The following is a 15,631-nucleotide window of genomic DNA, read 5'->3' on the forward strand; positions in this document are numbered from 1 at the left end:
GTTGGGGACCTAGGGATCCCAGCATCCTCTTCCAAAATTCTCATCTAGGCTGGGCCTCAGCGTAATCCTATTGAGCATGATTTTTAAGTCATCACCTCTCTTCAGAACAATATAAGGTTCTCATCATCGACCCAACCCAGGGCACCCCCTCCCTGCTTAGGCATCCAGTGGCACCCCGATGGGCTCACCCAAGCTCAATGCAGGAGACCAAGGTGACAGGAAGGGCCAGAGCTTCAGTGCAACAGGGGCTAGGCACCTGGCTGATGGACCCTGGCCCGGGGACAGTGGGCCCAACACGAGTCCTCATCCGGGGTCACCATCTCGAGGAACAGGAAGAGGACAGGTGTCCAAACACAACCTCACCCCTCCATGTGGGCAGAAGGTGGGGTGTGCCAGCTCAGGGATGCTCGCTTTCCATGGACCATGTGATGAGATCCATGTGGAATACTGGCCCGTCACAGACGCAGGGCACCTGATGTTCTCTCCACCACTGAACCCTGAAACGACAGGACAGGTAGGTCACTGGGCTCAGGCTACAAGCCAGGGCTGCATCCTACTGCAGGCCACACAAACACCTCCACTACACATGCCAGCTCCCCTGCATGACACCAGGGTCACTCCAGGACTACCGGGCACAGGCCAGGGCCACCAACCAGTTCATGGTCAACCAAATAGGCTGGCCCGGATGCCTGATGCTGCTGCAGAGCTGGCAGTCACATAGCCAGTCCCTGTGCATGGTGGGCACCCACCCACGTGCTGTATCCAAGCATGTACTGGAAATCACAACCTGGGGTCCCAGGGCCATGTGCTTTCTCTGGTGAGTCTCCATCCATGCCCTCACACCTCACAAACACACAGCCTGGCCACACCGGACTAATCAGGGAGAACAGTGTCTTCTCCTTTCCTCGGGCCCAGGACCCCACCACACTGGTGACTCCATGGCTCAGAAGCAGCATGGGCAGCAAATTTCCAGGACCAGACCCTCAACAGCGGGCCTTCCCACTCCAGGAGGCCACCCTTCCCGACATTAGCCCACTGGGAAGGGATAACTTCGAGCCACAGGGAAGGGGTGACTTCCAGCGGGATGCGGGCTGCACCCTTGGCCCAAAGCCCATGAGTCCAAGGGCTGGACTGCAGCACCACCAGGCGCCAGCCAGAGCTCAGCCTTGACGTAAACCCAGTGAAACAGCACCGACGCCCTTCCGGCTTGAAGAGGCCCATGGGATGGCCCATTGCTTAACGGGGGGGTCCCATTCAGGGCCATGTGTCAGGTGCAATCCTTGAATCTCAACAGCTCAACTCCATGGGCCCGATCACCCACCTTTCTCCAGGGACAGAGAGCGCCTGTGGGATCCCTATGGCACCCCAGAGCTCCTGTGGCCCCCCTCATACGGCCAGGACAGTCCTCGAGTCCAGACGCAAGCACCGAGACTCAGCTGGGAGCTGCCGTGGGTGGAACTGAAGGAACCCTTTCCTGCCTGGACCACCGTCACCACTGCAGAGCTTCAGGGAAGGCATCCCCCTTGGTTCCTGTTCCCCAGGAAGCCACCCTCCTGGAGAACCCATCTCTTCCCAGTGGGGATTCAGGTTGGCTCCCTGAGGAACCCTTCTTTCCCAAAGGCTGACCCTTGACGACCCCACGCGGCCTGGCTCAAGGCCCATGATACAAGCCACTCACCTATGCCAGTGAATGCCAGGGGGCCCTCCCATGTGGAAGAGCTCACTGAAAGACACAAGGGGAGAACGGGGCTCAGAAACGAGCTTCCACTGTGCCTCAACCTGGGGAACTGGAGGGCCGACACCAAGCCCGCACAGGGAGCCCAGGCTGCCTCATGGAGGAGCTCAGAGACAGGGTCGGGCTCCCCCAAGATGCCCTTCACGCCCTCCAGGTCTCCGGCCAAAAATATAGGGGCTCTCCTGGGGACCTCCGGATCCCAGCATCCTCTTCCAAAACCCTCACCTAGACTGGGCCTCAGCGTAATCCTATTGAGCATGATTTTTAAGTCATCACCTCTCTTCAGACAATATAAGGTTCTCATCATCGACCCAACCCAGGGCAACCCCCTCCCTGCACATGCATCCAGCAGGATTCAGATGTGCTCACCACAGCTCAGTGCAGGAGACCAAGGTGCCAGGAAGGGCCTGATCTTCAGTGCACCAGAGGCTGGGCACCTGGCTGACGGACGCTGACCTGGGGCCATTGGGCCCAGTGCAAAGTCTTCCTCCGGGCTCAACATCTGGGGAAACAGTAGGACAGGTGTGCAAACACAACCTCACCCGTCCTTGGGGGCAGAAGGTGGGGTGTGTCGGCTGAGGGGATGCTCACCCTCCATGGACCCATGTGATGGGATGCACGTGGAACACTGGCCCATCATGGACTCAGGGCACCCAATGCTCTCTCAGCCACCGAACCCTGGAAAGACAGGATAGGCAGGTCACTGGGCTCGGGCAAGAAGCCCCGACTGTGTCCTACTGCAGGTCCCATGAGCACCTCCACTGCCCATGCTGGCTCCCCTACAGGACCCCAGGGTCATACCAGATGTACTGGGCACAGGCCAGGGCTACCATTCAGCTCACAGCCAACCAAGGAGGCTGGTCCGGGTGCCAGATGCTGCTGCAGACCTGCAAGTCACATAGCCTATCCCTGTGCACTGTGGGCACCCACCCAGGTGCCCTATCCCAGCATGAAATGGAAATCGCAACCTGGGGTCCCAGGGCCACATGCTTTCTCTGGTGGGTCCCCATCCATGCCCCACGCACCTCCTAAACACAGAGCAGGACCACACTCAGCTAATCGGGGACACATGGTGACTTCTCCTTTTCTTGGGCCCAAGACCCGCTACCCTGGAGGTGACCCCGTGGCTCAGAAGCAGCATGGGCAGCATATTCTAGGGACAAGACCCTTGACAGCACGCCTTCCACCTCAGGAGGCCACCCTTTCCGACACTTGCCAATGGGGAGACTCTTGCCAGTGGGGAAGGGGTGACTTCTAGCCACAGGAAAGGGGAGATCCCCAGTACAGGGGATCCTTTAGACACAGAGCTGACCCCTTGGCCTAAAACTAACAAGCCCATGACTGGACAATAGCACCACCAGGCACCGGCCAGAGCTCAGCCTTGACCCAAACCTAGGGAAACAGCACCGCCCCCTTCAGGCTCAAAGAGGTGCCCTGGGATGGCACATTGCACAACAGGGTCGGTCCTATTCAGGGCAATAACTTGTGTGTGATTCTTGAATCTCTGCAGCTCGAATCCACCTTTCTCCGGGGATGGAGAGATCCTGTGTGACCCCATGGCATCCTGAAGCCCCTGTGGCCCCCCTCATGTGGCCTGGTCAGTCGTCAAGGCCAGACCAGTGCACTGAGACTCAGCTGGGAGCTCCCCTATGTGAGACTGAAGGAACCCTTTCCTGCCTGGACCACCATCATCCCCACAGGGCTGCAGGGAAGGCATCCTCCTTGGGTCTGATTCCCAGAAAAGCAGCCCTCTTGGAGGACCAACCCACCCCTCCATGGTGCGGATTCAGGTCGGCTGCCCATGGAAACCCTCCTGTCTCAAAGGCGGACCCTCGGTGACCCCTCGCTGCTGATGACCCATGACCCCAGCAGGACCACTCACCTATGCCAGTCAATGCCTCGGGGCCCCACCTAGCCAGACGAGCTCACTGAAAGACACAAGGGAGAATGGGGGCTCAGGGAACCGGAGCCCAAGCCCACACAGCGAACCTGGGCTGCCTCGAGGAGGAGCGCAGAGACAGGGTTGGGCCTCTCAGAGATGCCGTTCAGAGCCTCAAGGTCTCCTGCCTAAAATACAGTGGTCATGCCAGGGAGCTCGGGATCCCAGCATCCTCTTCCAAAATTCTCCCCTAGGCTGGGCCTCAGTGTAATCCTACTGAGCATGATTTTTAAGTCATCACCTCTCTTCAGGACAATATAAGGTTCTCATCATTGACCCAACCCAGTACACCCCCTCCCTGCACATGTATCCAGAGGGACCCAGATGTGCTCACCACAGCTCAGTGCAGGAGACCAGGGCGCCAGGAAGGGCCTGAGCTTCAGCTCACCAGGGGCTGAGCACCTGGCTGAGAGACACTGGCCCGGGGCCAGCAGACCCAACGCATGTCTTCCTCTGGGGTCACCATCTGGAGGGGTGGAGGACAGGTGTAGATACATGGCCTCACACCTCCATGCACAAAAGTGGACAGGGGGTGCTGGCTAACACACGCTCTCCCTCCATGGACTCAAGAGATGGGATCCCTATAAACAGTGACGGTCAAGAACGCGGGGAACCCTTGGCCCTCCTTGCCACGGAAACCTGAAAGGACAGGGCAGGCGGGTCACAGGATTTGAGCAAGATGTCCAGGATGCACCCTATTGCAGGCTCCTGGAGCACTTCCACTGCCCACACCAGCTCCCCCACATGACTCTGTGCCACAACGGGACCACTGGGCAGGGCCGGGACCACCAACCAGCTCACAGCAAACCAAGTAGGCTGACCTGAATGCTACGTGCCACAGCAGACACCCTCTACAAGCTCACACCAGAAATCATATCCTGGAGCCCCAGGGCCACGTGCCTTCTCTGATGGGTCCCCATTCATGCACCACATACCTCCAAACGCAGAGCTGGGCCATGCTCAATCAATCAGGGACACATGATGTCCTTGCCTTTCCTTCGGCTCAAGACCCCGCCACCCTGGAGGTGACCCCATGACTTAGAAGCAGCCTGGGCAGCAAATTGCCGGCACAGGACCCTTGACAGCATGCTTTCCATCACAGGTTGCCATCCTTCTGGCCACTCCACTTCGGGGAGGGGTAACCTATAGCTGGACGCAGGCTGCACCCTTGGCCCAAAGCCCACGATTCCCAGGGCCAGCCTGCAGCACCACCAGGTGAAGGCCAGAGCTCAGGCTTGACCCAAACCCACTGGGGCCACACCGCCCCCACCAGGCTCAAGGAGGCACCACTGGGATGGCCCATTGCTCCACAGGTCAGTCCCATCAGGGCCATGGGTTAGGCCCAGTCCTTGAATCTTCACGGACTGACTCCATAAGCCCGATCACCCACACCCTGCCCCTTTGCAAGCCTCGGGGACCGAGGGCTCCCACAAAACACCCATTGCCCCCAGTGACCCTGTGGACCCCCTCATGTGGCCTGGAAAGCCCTCCAGGCCTGACTTGTGCACTGAGTCTCAGCTAGAACACGCACTGCGTTGAGTTGAAGGAACCCTCTCCTGTTTGGACCTCTGTCATCTCTGCACGGCTTCAGGGAAGGCATCCTTCTTGGGACCAATTACTAAGGAAGCTGTCCTCCTGAAGAAACCATCCATCCCTGGTGGGTTTCAGATGGGCTCCCTGAGGAATCCCTCGTGGCCTGAAGGGTGACCCTCAGTGACCCAAAGCGACCTGGCTCATGGTCCATGACCCCAGCAGGATCCACTTACCTATCCCACTTAAGGCCAGGGGTCCCCCTGGGCAGAAGAGCTCACTGAAAGACACAGACACAGGGGAGAACAGGGGCTCAGGAAGGAGGAGCCTCCAGTGTGCCTCAACCCCAGGGAACTAGAGGGCCGACACCAAGGCCGCACAGGGAACCTGGGCTGCCTCACGGAGGAGTGCAGAGATAGGGCTGGGCACCCCAAGATGAACTTCAGGGACTCCAGGTCTCCAGCCCAAAAATACAGCGGCCCTGCCAGGGACCTTGGCATCTCAGCATCCTCTTCCAAAATTCTCACCTAGGCTGGGCCTCAGCGTAATCCTATTGAGCATGATTTTTAAGTCATCACCTCTCTTCAGGACAATTTAAGGTTCTCATCATTGACCCAACCCAGGGCACCCTCCTTCCCACACGTGCATCCAGCTGGACCCAGATGTGCTCACCACAGCTCAGGGCAGGAGACCAGGGCATCAGGAAGGGCTTGAGCTTAAGTGCACCAAGGGCTGGACACCTGGCTGATGGACACTGGCCTGGGGCCAGTGGTCCCAAAGCAAGTCTTCCTTTGCAGTCACCATCTGGGGGGACAGGAGGAGGACATGTGTCCAACCAGGGGCTCGGGCCTCCACACTGGGAAGGGGGTTGGGGGTGCTAGCTCACACATGCTCTCTCTCTGTGGACCCATGTGATAGGATCCATGGAAAACACTGATGTGTCATGGATGGGGGGGACCCTTTGCCCTCCCAGCCACTGAACCATGGAAAGACAGGGCAGGTGGATTCCTGGGTTCAGGCAAGACACCTGGGCTGTGCCCTACTGCAGGCCCCTCGAGCACCTCCATTGCCCACGCCAGTTCCCCTGCACAACCCCGGGTAGCACCTGGACCTGGGCAGGGGCCATGGACACCAACCAGCTCACGGCGAACCAAGGACGCTGGCCCGGACACCACGGGCTGCTGCCTACCTGGCAGTTGCACAGCCTGCCCTGTGCATGGAGGGCACCCACCCTCCTTTCCTCAAGGTCCACTGGAAATCACAGCCTGGGGCTCCAGGGCCACAAGCTTTCTCTGGTGGGTCCCAATCCACGCCCCACACAATACCTCCCACACACAGAGCGGGGCCACACTCAGTCAACCGGGAGACATACGGTGTCTTCTCCTTTCTTTGGGCCTAAGACCCTGACCTCTGGAGTTGTCCTGATGGCTGAGAAGCAGCCTGGACTGCAAATTTCCAGGAAAGGTCCTTCCACTGTGGACCTTCCCACCTCAGGAGGCCACCATTACCGCCACTCGCCCACAAGGAAGGGGTGACCCCCAGTGGGATACGGGCTACAGCCTTGGCCCAAAGCCCACAAGTCCCAGAGACAGACTGGACCACCATCAGGCACTGGCCACAGCTAGTCTTGACCCAACCTCAGAGAAACAGTGCCGCCTCTCACATGGCTCAAAGACATGCCACTGGGAGGGTCCACTGCTTATAGGGTTGGTCCCATTGAGGGTCATGGGTTTGCTGCAGTCTATGAATCTCCATGGCCCGACTCCACGGACTGAATCGCCCACCCCTCTCCAGGGTTGGAGAGTCCCCATGAGATGCCCGTGGTGCCCCAGAGCCCTTGTTGCCCCCCTCATGTGTCCTGGCCATCTTAGAGGCCTGACCCAAGCACCAAGTCTGAGCTGGGCACTACCCTGCATGGGGCTGAGAAAACCCTTTCCTGCCTGAACCACTGCCACCCCTGCAGGGCTTCAGAGAAGGCCTCTACCTTGTGTCCAATTCCCAAGGAAGCCTCCCTGCTGGAGGACACATCCCCAGTCGATTCAGGTCGACTCCTGAGGAAACCCAGGTGGCCTGAGGGCTGACCCTCAGGGACTGCCCACCGCTTGGCTCACGGCCCATGACACCAGCAATGTCCACTCACCTATGCTGGTCAATCCTAGGGGGTCTGCTTGGCGGAAGAGCTCACTGAAAGACACCGAGGATAATGGGGCTCAGGAAGGAGCCACCAACCTGTCCCGCCCCCAGGGAAGCTGAGCACAGACACCAAGCCCACACAGGAAGCCTGGTGTGCCTAATGGAGGAGCACAGACAGGGCTGGGCTCCTGCATGAGATGCCCTTTAGGGCCTCGAAGTCTCCAGCCTAAAATACAGTGGCCCTGCCAGGGACCTCAGGATTCTAGTGTCCTCTTCCAAAATTCTCACCTAGGCTGGGCCTCAGCGTAATCCTATTGAGCATGATTTTTAAGTCATCACCTCTCTTCAGAACAATATAAAGTTCTCATCATCGACCCAACCCAGGGCACCCCCTCCCTGCTTAGGCATCCAGTGGCACCCCGATGGGCTCACCCAAGCTCAATGCAGGAGACCAAGGTGACAGGAAGGGCCAGAGCTTCAGTGCAACAGGGGCTAGGCACCTGGCTGATGGACACTGGCCCGGGGACAGTGGGCCCAACACGAATCCTCATCCGGGGTCACCATCTCGAGGAACAGGAAGAGGACAGGTGTCCAAACACAACCTCACCCCTCCATGTGGGCAGAAGGTGGGGTGTGCCAGCTCAGGGATGCTCGCCTTCCATGGACCATGTGATGAGATCCATGTGGAATACTGGCCCATCACAGACGCAGGGCACCCAACGCTGTCTCCACCACTGAACCCTGAAACGACAGGACAGGTAGGTCACTGGGCTCAGGCTACAAGCCAGGGCTGCATCCTACTGCAGGCCACACAGGCGCCTCCACTACACATGCCAGCTCCCCTGCATGACACCAGGGTCACCCCAGGACTACCGGGCACAGGCCAGGGCCACCAACAGTTCATGGTCAACCAAGGAGACTGGCCTGGATGCCTGATGCTGCTGCAGAGCTGGCAGTCACATAGCCAGTCCCTGTGCATGGTGGGCACCCACCCACGTGCCGTATCCAAGCATGTACTGGAAATCACAACCTGGGATCCCAGGGCCATGTGCTTTCTCTGGTGAGTCTCCATCCATGCCCTCACACCTCACAAACACACAGCCTGGCTGCACTCAACTAATCGGAGGGCACAGTGTCTTCTCCTTTCCTCGGGCTTAGGACCTCACCACACTGGAGGTGTCTTCAGGATTCAGAAGTAGCATGGGCAGCAAATTTCCAGGACCAGACCCTCAATAGCGGGCCTTCCCACTTCAGGAGGCCACCCTTCCTGACACTAGCCCACTGCGAAGGGATAACTTCCAGCCACAGGGAAGCGGTGACTTTCAGTGGGACGCAGGCTGCCCCCTTGGCCCAAAGCCCATGAGTCCAAGGGCCGGACTGCAGCACCACCAGGCGCCAGCCAGAGCTTAGCCTCGATCTAACCCCAGTGAAACAGCACCGCCCCCTGTCAGGCTCGAAGAGGCCCATGGGTTGGCCCATTGCTCAACAGGGTGGGTTCCATTCAGGGCCATGTGTCAGGTACGATACTTGAATCTCCACAGCTCAACTCCATGGGCCTGATCACCCACCTTTACCTTTCTCCAGGGACAGAGAGCTCCTGTGTGACCCCCAAGGCACCCCAGAACCCCTGTGGCCCCCACATATAGTCAGGACAGTCCAGATGCAAGCCCCGAGACTCAGCTGGGAGCTGCCCTGGGTAGAACTGAAGGAACCCTTTCCTGCCTGGACCACCATCACCCCTGCAGGGCTTCAGGGAAGGCATCCCCCTTGGTTCCTGTTCCCCAGGAAGCCACCCTCCCGGAGAACCCATCTCTTCCCAGTGGGGATTCAGGTTGGCTCCCTGAGGAACCCTTCTTTCCCAAAGGCTGACCCTTGGCGACCCCACGCGGCCTGGACCATGGCCCATGATGCCAGTTGGATCCACTCACCTATGCCAGTCAATGCCAGGGGGCCCTCCTGGAAGAGCTCACTGAAAGACACAAGGGGAGCATGGGGCTCAGGGAGCTGCCACCAACGTGTCCCACCCCAGGGAACCACAGTGCCAACAGCAAGCCTGCACAGGGAGCCTGGGCTGCCTCACGGAGGAGCGCAGAGACAGGGTTGGGCCCCCCAGGTGCCCTTCAGGGTTGCCAGATCTCCATCCCAAAATATAGTAGCTCTGCCAGGGATCTCAGGATCCCAGCATCCTCTTCCAACATTCTCACCTAGGCTGGGCCTCAGCGTAATCCTATTGAGCATGATTTTTAAGTCATCACCTCTCTTCAGGACAATATAAGGTTCTCATCATTGACCCAACCCAGGGCACCCCCCTCCCCACACATGCATCCAGTGGGACCCAGATGGACTCACCACAGCTCAGTGCAAGAGACCAGAGAGCCAGGAAGGGCCAAAACTTCAGTGCGCCAGGGGCTGGGCACCTGGCTGACAGACACTGGCCCTGGGCCATTGGGCCCAATGCAAGTCCTCCTTCAGGGTCACCACCTGGGGGACAGAGGAAAGTGTCTGAACAGAACCTCATGCCTCCATGCGGGAAAGGAGGCAGGGGGTGCTAGCTCACACATGCTCTCCCTCCATGGACCCAGGTGATGGGATCCATGTGAAACAGTGTTGGTCATGGACGCGGGGGACCCTTGGTCTTCCCTGCCACTGAACCCTGGAAAACAGGGCAGGCTGGTCACTGGGCTTGGGCAAGATGCCCAGGCTGTGCCCTAATGCAGGCCCCTGGAGCACTTCTACTCCCCATGGTGGCTCCCTTGCAATTCCAGGGCTGCATCATGACCCCTGGGTGGGACCATGGCCACTATCCAGCTCAGGCCCACCAAGGAGGCTGGCCCTGAAGGCAGGCACTGCTGCAGACCTGGCAGACGCACAGCCTGCCCCTGCACGGGGAGGGGGCCTACCCAGGCTCCCTCTCCAAGCACACACTGCAAATAGCAGCCTGGGACCCAGCCTCATGTGGCCTGGGCAGTCCTCAGGGCCAGATCCTAGTGCCCAGTCTCAGCTGGGAGCTGCCCTGTGTGGGACCAATGGAACCCTTCCTGCCTAGACCAATGTCACTCCTGCAGCGCTTCAGGGAAGGTGTCCTTGGGTCAGATTCCCAAGGAGGCGGCCCTCCTGGAGAACCAATCCCTCCCCAGTGGGGATTCAGGTTGGCTCCCTGAGGAATCCGTCCCATCCTGAAGGCTGACCCTCAGTGATCCCACGTGGCCTAGTCCATGGCCCATGAGCCCAGCAGGATCCACTCACCTATGCCACTCAAAGCCAGGGGTCCTCCTGGGCGGAAGAGCTCACTGAAAGACACAAAGGGAGAATGGGACTTCAGGGATGAGTCACCCACGTGCCCCGCCTCAGGGAACCAGAGCATTGACAGCAAGCCCGCACAGGGAAACTGGGCTGCCTCACAGACGAGCGCAGAGACAGGGTTGGGGCCCCTGCAGATAACCTTCGGGACCTCCAGGTCTCCAGCCCCAAATGCCTCCTGCCGGGGATCCCAGTGTCCTCTTCCAAAATTCTCACCTAGGCTGGGCCTCAGCGTAATCCTATTGAGCATGATTTTTAAGTCATCACCTCTCTTCAAGAAAATATAAGGTTCTCATCATTGACCCAACCCAGGGCACCCCACTCCCGACACAAACATCCAGCGGGACCTGGATGTGCTCACCACAGCTCAGTGCAGGAGACCAGAGTGCCAGGGAGGGCCGAGCTTCAGCGCACTGGGGACTGGGCACCTGGCTGATGGACACTGGCCCAGGGACAGCGGACCCAAGGCAAGTCTTCCTCCAGGCTCACCGTCTGGGGGACAGGAAGACATGTGTCCAAACATGGCCTCACGCCTCCATAGGGGGATGGTGGTGGGTGGTGCTCATGCATGCTGTCCCTCCATGGACCCATGTGATGGGAACACTGACCCATTACAGACACAGGGGACCCTTGGCCCTCCCCATCACCGCACCCTAGGTCAGGGCAGGTGGGTCACCGAGCTCCCACAAGACACCTGGGCTGCACTCTATTGCAGGCCCCACAAGCACCTCCACTACCCACATCAGCTCCCCCACAGGACCCCTGGGCCACTCCGAGACCACTGGGCACAGGCCAGGGCAACCAACCTGCTCATGGCCCACCAAGGGGGCTGACCTGGAAGCCACATGCCACCGCAGACCTGGTAGTTGCATAGCCTGTGCCTGGGAGTGGAGGGCACCCACCCAGCGTTCTCTCCAAGTGTGCATGGGAAATCGCAACCTGTGACCCCGGGCCACATGTGTTCTCTGATGGGTCCCCATCCATGCCCTACACACCTCCCAAACACAGAGCCGAGCCACATTCGGCCAATCGGGGAACACATGGTATCTTCTCCTTTCCTCGGGCTCAAGACCCCACCACCCTGGAGGTGAGTCCATGGATCAGAAGCAGCCTGGGAAGCAAACTTCCAGGACAGGACCCTTGACAGCGGGCCTTCCCACCTAAGGATGCCAGCTTTCCGCTAGTTGCCCATGGGGAATGGGTGACCACCAGCAGGATGCAGGCTGGCCCTTTTGCCCAAAGCCAGCAAGTCCCAGGGCCAGCCTGCAGCACTACCAAGTACCGGCCAGAGCTCAGCCTTGACCCAACCCCCTTGAAGCCGCATCGCCCCCCACTAGGCTCACAGGCACCACTGGGATGGCCCATTGCTCAAAGGCTCGGTCCCATTCAGGGTCCTAGGTGGGGCCCACTCCTTGAATCTCCAAAGGCCTGACCCCATGGACTCGATCGCTCACCCGTCTCTGGGGAAGGAGAGCTCCTGTGTGACCCCTGTGGTGCCCTGGAGCTCCTATGGACCCCCTCATGTGGCCTGGGCAGTCCTCAAGGCCAGACCTGCCCACTGAGTCTCAGCTGGGCACTGCCCTGGGTGGGGTTGAAGGAATCCTTTGCTGCCTGGACCACCATCACCGCTGCAAGGCTTTAGAGAAGATAACCTCCTTGGGTCAGATTCCCAAGGAAGCCGCCCTCCTGGAGAACCTAGCCCTCCTCAGTGGGGATTCAGGTCAGGTCGGCTCCCTAAGGAAACCCTCCTGTCCCAAAGGCTGACCCTTGGTGACCCCACCAGCCTGGCTCATGGCCCATGACCCCAGCAGGATCCACTCACCTATGCCAGTCAATGCCAGGGCGCTGCCTGGGCGGAAGAGCTCACTGAAAGACACAGGGGAGAATGCAGGTCAGGGAGGAGCCACCCACATGCCCTGCCCCTAGGGAACCAGAGCCCCAGCATATGCCCACACAGGGAGCTTGGACTGCCTCATGGAGGAGCTCAGAGCCAGGCTTGGGTTCCCTCCAGATGCCCTTCAGGGCTTCTAGGTCTATAGCCCAAAATACAGGGGCCCTGTCGGGGGCCTCTGGATCCCAGCATCCTCTTCCAAAATTCTCACCTAGACTGGGCCTCAGCGTAATCCTATTGAGCATGATTTTTAAGTCATCACCTCTCTTCAAGAAAATATAAGGTTCTCATCATCGACCCAATCCAGGGCACAACCCTCCCCGCGCATGTATCCATCAGGACCCGGATGAGCTCACCACAGCTCAGTGCAGGAGGCCAGGGCGCCGGGAAGGGCCTGAGCTTCAGCGCACCAGGGGCTGGCACCTGGCTGATGGACACTGGCCCAGGGCCATTGGGCCCAACGCAAGTCTTCCTCCGCGGTCACCATCTGGGGGGACAGGAGTAGGACAGGTGTCCAAACAGAACCTCATGAAGGCAGTAGGGTGCGCAGACTCAGGTATGCTCTTTCTCCATAGACCCACTTGCTGGAAACACTGACCCATGACAGATGCGAGATACCCTTGGCCCTCCCTGCCACCCAACCCTGGAAGGACAGGGCAGGCGGGTCACTGGGCTCACCCAAGATGCAGAGGGTGTGCCCTACTGCAGGCCCCCGGGAGCACCTCCGCTGCCCAAGCCGGCTCCCCCAGCAAGACCCCCTGGGCCACTCCAGGACCACGCGGCACAGGCTAGGGCCACCAACCAGGTCATGACCAACCAGAGAGGCTGGCCCAGAAACCACTCACAGCTGCATACCTGGCAGTCACAGCCTGCCCCTGGGCATGGTGGGTGCCCTCCCAGGCATCCTCTCCAAGCGCGCACCGGAAATCGAAGCCTTGGCCTGGGCGCCACGTGATTTTTGCAGTAGGTCCCCATCCACGCCCCACACTTCCGTTGAACTGGTCTAATTCGGACGTCAGCATTTATTTTTCGAGCGTGTTTGTGAATATTTTATTGTCCTGCATCTTTTCACTTTTGAATTGTTTGAAATTGTACATTTTATATATATATATGGATTCATATTTTGTAATTTGTTTTTGGTACGTGTCTTCATTTGTATACAACTACTTATATGTTTTCGAATGTAAGATGTATTTCCTTTTTTGTCAGTTTTTCTATTTGTATTAATATTGTCAAAATTAACTTTGAATTCTCCCAGTGTTTTTGACCATTTTATGCCTTTTTCTCATCTTACCCATTCTATCTAGTTTTAAAAAAATAATTTTTAGAAGACTTTTTCATGGGTGTGCAATACAAGCATGATTCTCATACTGGGACCTTGAGGTTTTTATACACCCTTGCCTTGTTTGGCATATACTAGACCATGCCACTTTTTTACATATTCTTTCTATATTTATGGTTGCCTTTCAGCAGGATTTTGCATGGGCTATTTGTGAGATATTCTAAAATTACATACCTTTTTTATTATTACACTTTATGTTCTAGGGTACATGGGCACAACATGCAGGTTTGTTACCTATGTACACGTGTCATGTTGGTGCATGTACTGCACCCATTAACGGGTGCTGCACCCATTAACGGGTGCTGCACCCATTAACTCACCATTTACGTTAGGTATATCTCCTAATGCTATCCCTCCCCTCTCTCCCCACCCCACAACAGGCCCTGGTGTGTGATGTTCCCCTTCCTGTGTCCAAGTGTTCTCATTGTTCAATTCCCACCTATGAGTGAAAACATGCGGTGTTTGGTTTTCTGTTCTTGTAATAGTTTGCTGAGCATGATGGTTTCCAGCTGCATCCATGTCCCTACAAAGGACATGAACTCATCCTTTTTTACGGCTGCATAGTATTCCATGGTGTGTTGTGCCACATTTTCTTAATCTAGTATGTCACTGATGGACATTTGGGTTGGTTCCAAGTCTTTGCTATTGTGAATCGTGCCACAATAAACATACATGTGCATGTGTCTTTATAGCAGCATGATTTATAATCCTTTGGGTATATGCCCAATAATGGGATGGCTGGGTCAAATGGTATGTCTAGTTCAATACCATTCAGGACATACGCATGGGCAAGAACTTCATGTCTAAAACACCAAAAGCAATGGCAACAAAAGCCAAAATTGACAAACGGGATCTAATTAAACTAAAGAGCTTCTGCACAGCAAAAGAAATTACCATTAGAGTGAACAGGCAACCTACAGAATGGGAGAAAATTTTTGCAATCTACTCATCTGACAAAGGGCTAATATCCAGAACCTACAAAGAACTCAAACAAATTTACAAGAAAAAAACAACCTCATCAAAAAGTGGGTAAAGGATATGAACAGACACTTCTCAAAAGAAGACATTTATGCAGCCAACAGACACATGAAAAAATGCTCATCATCACTGGCCATCAGAGAAATGCAAATCAAAACCACAATGAGATACCATCTCACACCAGTTAGAATGGCAATCATTAAAAAGTCAGGAAACAACAGGTGCTGGAGAGGATGTGGAGAAATAGGAACACTTTTATACTGTTGCTGGAATTGTAAACTAGTTCAACCATTGTGGAAGACAGTGTGGCGATTCCTCAAGGATCTAAAATTATATACCTTAATAGAAATCAATCCCAGTATCTAGAATGCAGTTATGAGCCCACTCTGTATTGTCATTTCCCTACATCTTCGATGTGTTTTTTGCTTTCACTGTCATTAGACTGACAACGAGGAGTTCACATGTTTTCACACACATGAAATTCATGTGTTCATCAACATAATCAATTCTGGGTTTAGCTGGAATCAAATTTCCTCAGTCTCATATTCCAATTTTGCTGGTAGGATCCTTAACTTTCTTTTTCTTTTTCTTATTTTTTTTCTGAGACAGAGTCTCACTCTGTTGCCAGGCCAGAGTGCAGTGGCACGATCTCGGCTCACTGCAGCCTCCGCCTCCCCAGTTCAAGTGATTCTCCTGCCTCAGCCTCCCGAGTAGCGGGGATTACAGGTGCGTGCCACCATGTCCACCTGATTTTTTTTGTATTTTTAGTAGAGACGGGGTTTC

At 56.7% G+C, this 15,631-nt stretch overlaps 8 non-coding genes across 8 annotated transcripts; all 8 read right to left on the bottom strand.

Moving 5' to 3' along the window:
• Positions 1 to 51: 51 nt before the first annotated feature.
• Positions 52 to 133, bottom strand: LOC114679849 (small nucleolar RNA SNORD115). The gene has a single exon (XR_003731941.1). It is a non-coding gene; the product is annotated as a small nucleolar RNA SNORD115 (small nucleolar RNA).
• Positions 134 to 1,967: 1,834 nt separating this feature from the next.
• On the bottom strand, positions 1,968 to 2,048 carry LOC114679888 (small nucleolar RNA SNORD115). The gene has a single exon (XR_003731980.2). It is a non-coding gene; the product is annotated as a small nucleolar RNA SNORD115 (small nucleolar RNA).
• A 1,823-nt stretch (positions 2,049 to 3,871) lies between these two features.
• Positions 3,872 to 3,953, bottom strand: LOC114679863 (small nucleolar RNA SNORD115). Its single transcript, XR_003731955.1, has one exon. It is a non-coding gene; the product is annotated as a small nucleolar RNA SNORD115 (small nucleolar RNA).
• Positions 3,954 to 5,738: 1,785 nt separating this feature from the next.
• LOC114679848 (small nucleolar RNA SNORD115) lies at positions 5,739 to 5,820 on the bottom strand. Its single transcript, XR_003731940.1, has one exon. It is a non-coding gene; the product is annotated as a small nucleolar RNA SNORD115 (small nucleolar RNA).
• A 1,812-nt stretch (positions 5,821 to 7,632) lies between these two features.
• LOC114679856 (small nucleolar RNA SNORD115) lies at positions 7,633 to 7,714 on the bottom strand. Its single transcript, XR_003731948.1, has one exon. It is a non-coding gene; the product is annotated as a small nucleolar RNA SNORD115 (small nucleolar RNA).
• Positions 7,715 to 9,548: 1,834 nt separating this feature from the next.
• LOC114679838 (small nucleolar RNA SNORD115) lies at positions 9,549 to 9,630 on the bottom strand. Its single transcript, XR_003731930.1, has one exon. It is a non-coding gene; the product is annotated as a small nucleolar RNA SNORD115 (small nucleolar RNA).
• Positions 9,631 to 10,860: 1,230 nt separating this feature from the next.
• Positions 10,861 to 10,942, bottom strand: LOC114679850 (small nucleolar RNA SNORD115). The gene has a single exon (XR_003731942.1). It is a non-coding gene; the product is annotated as a small nucleolar RNA SNORD115 (small nucleolar RNA).
• A 1,804-nt stretch (positions 10,943 to 12,746) lies between these two features.
• Positions 12,747 to 12,828, bottom strand: LOC114679862 (small nucleolar RNA SNORD115). The gene has a single exon (XR_003731954.1). It is a non-coding gene; the product is annotated as a small nucleolar RNA SNORD115 (small nucleolar RNA).
• Positions 12,829 to 15,631: the final 2,803 nt, after the last annotated feature.

This window comes from Macaca mulatta, chromosome 7, assembly GCF_049350105.2.
Source record: "Macaca mulatta isolate MMU2019108-1 chromosome 7, T2T-MMU8v2.0, whole genome shotgun sequence".
NCBI lineage: Eukaryota > Metazoa > Chordata > Mammalia > Primates > Cercopithecidae > Macaca > Macaca mulatta.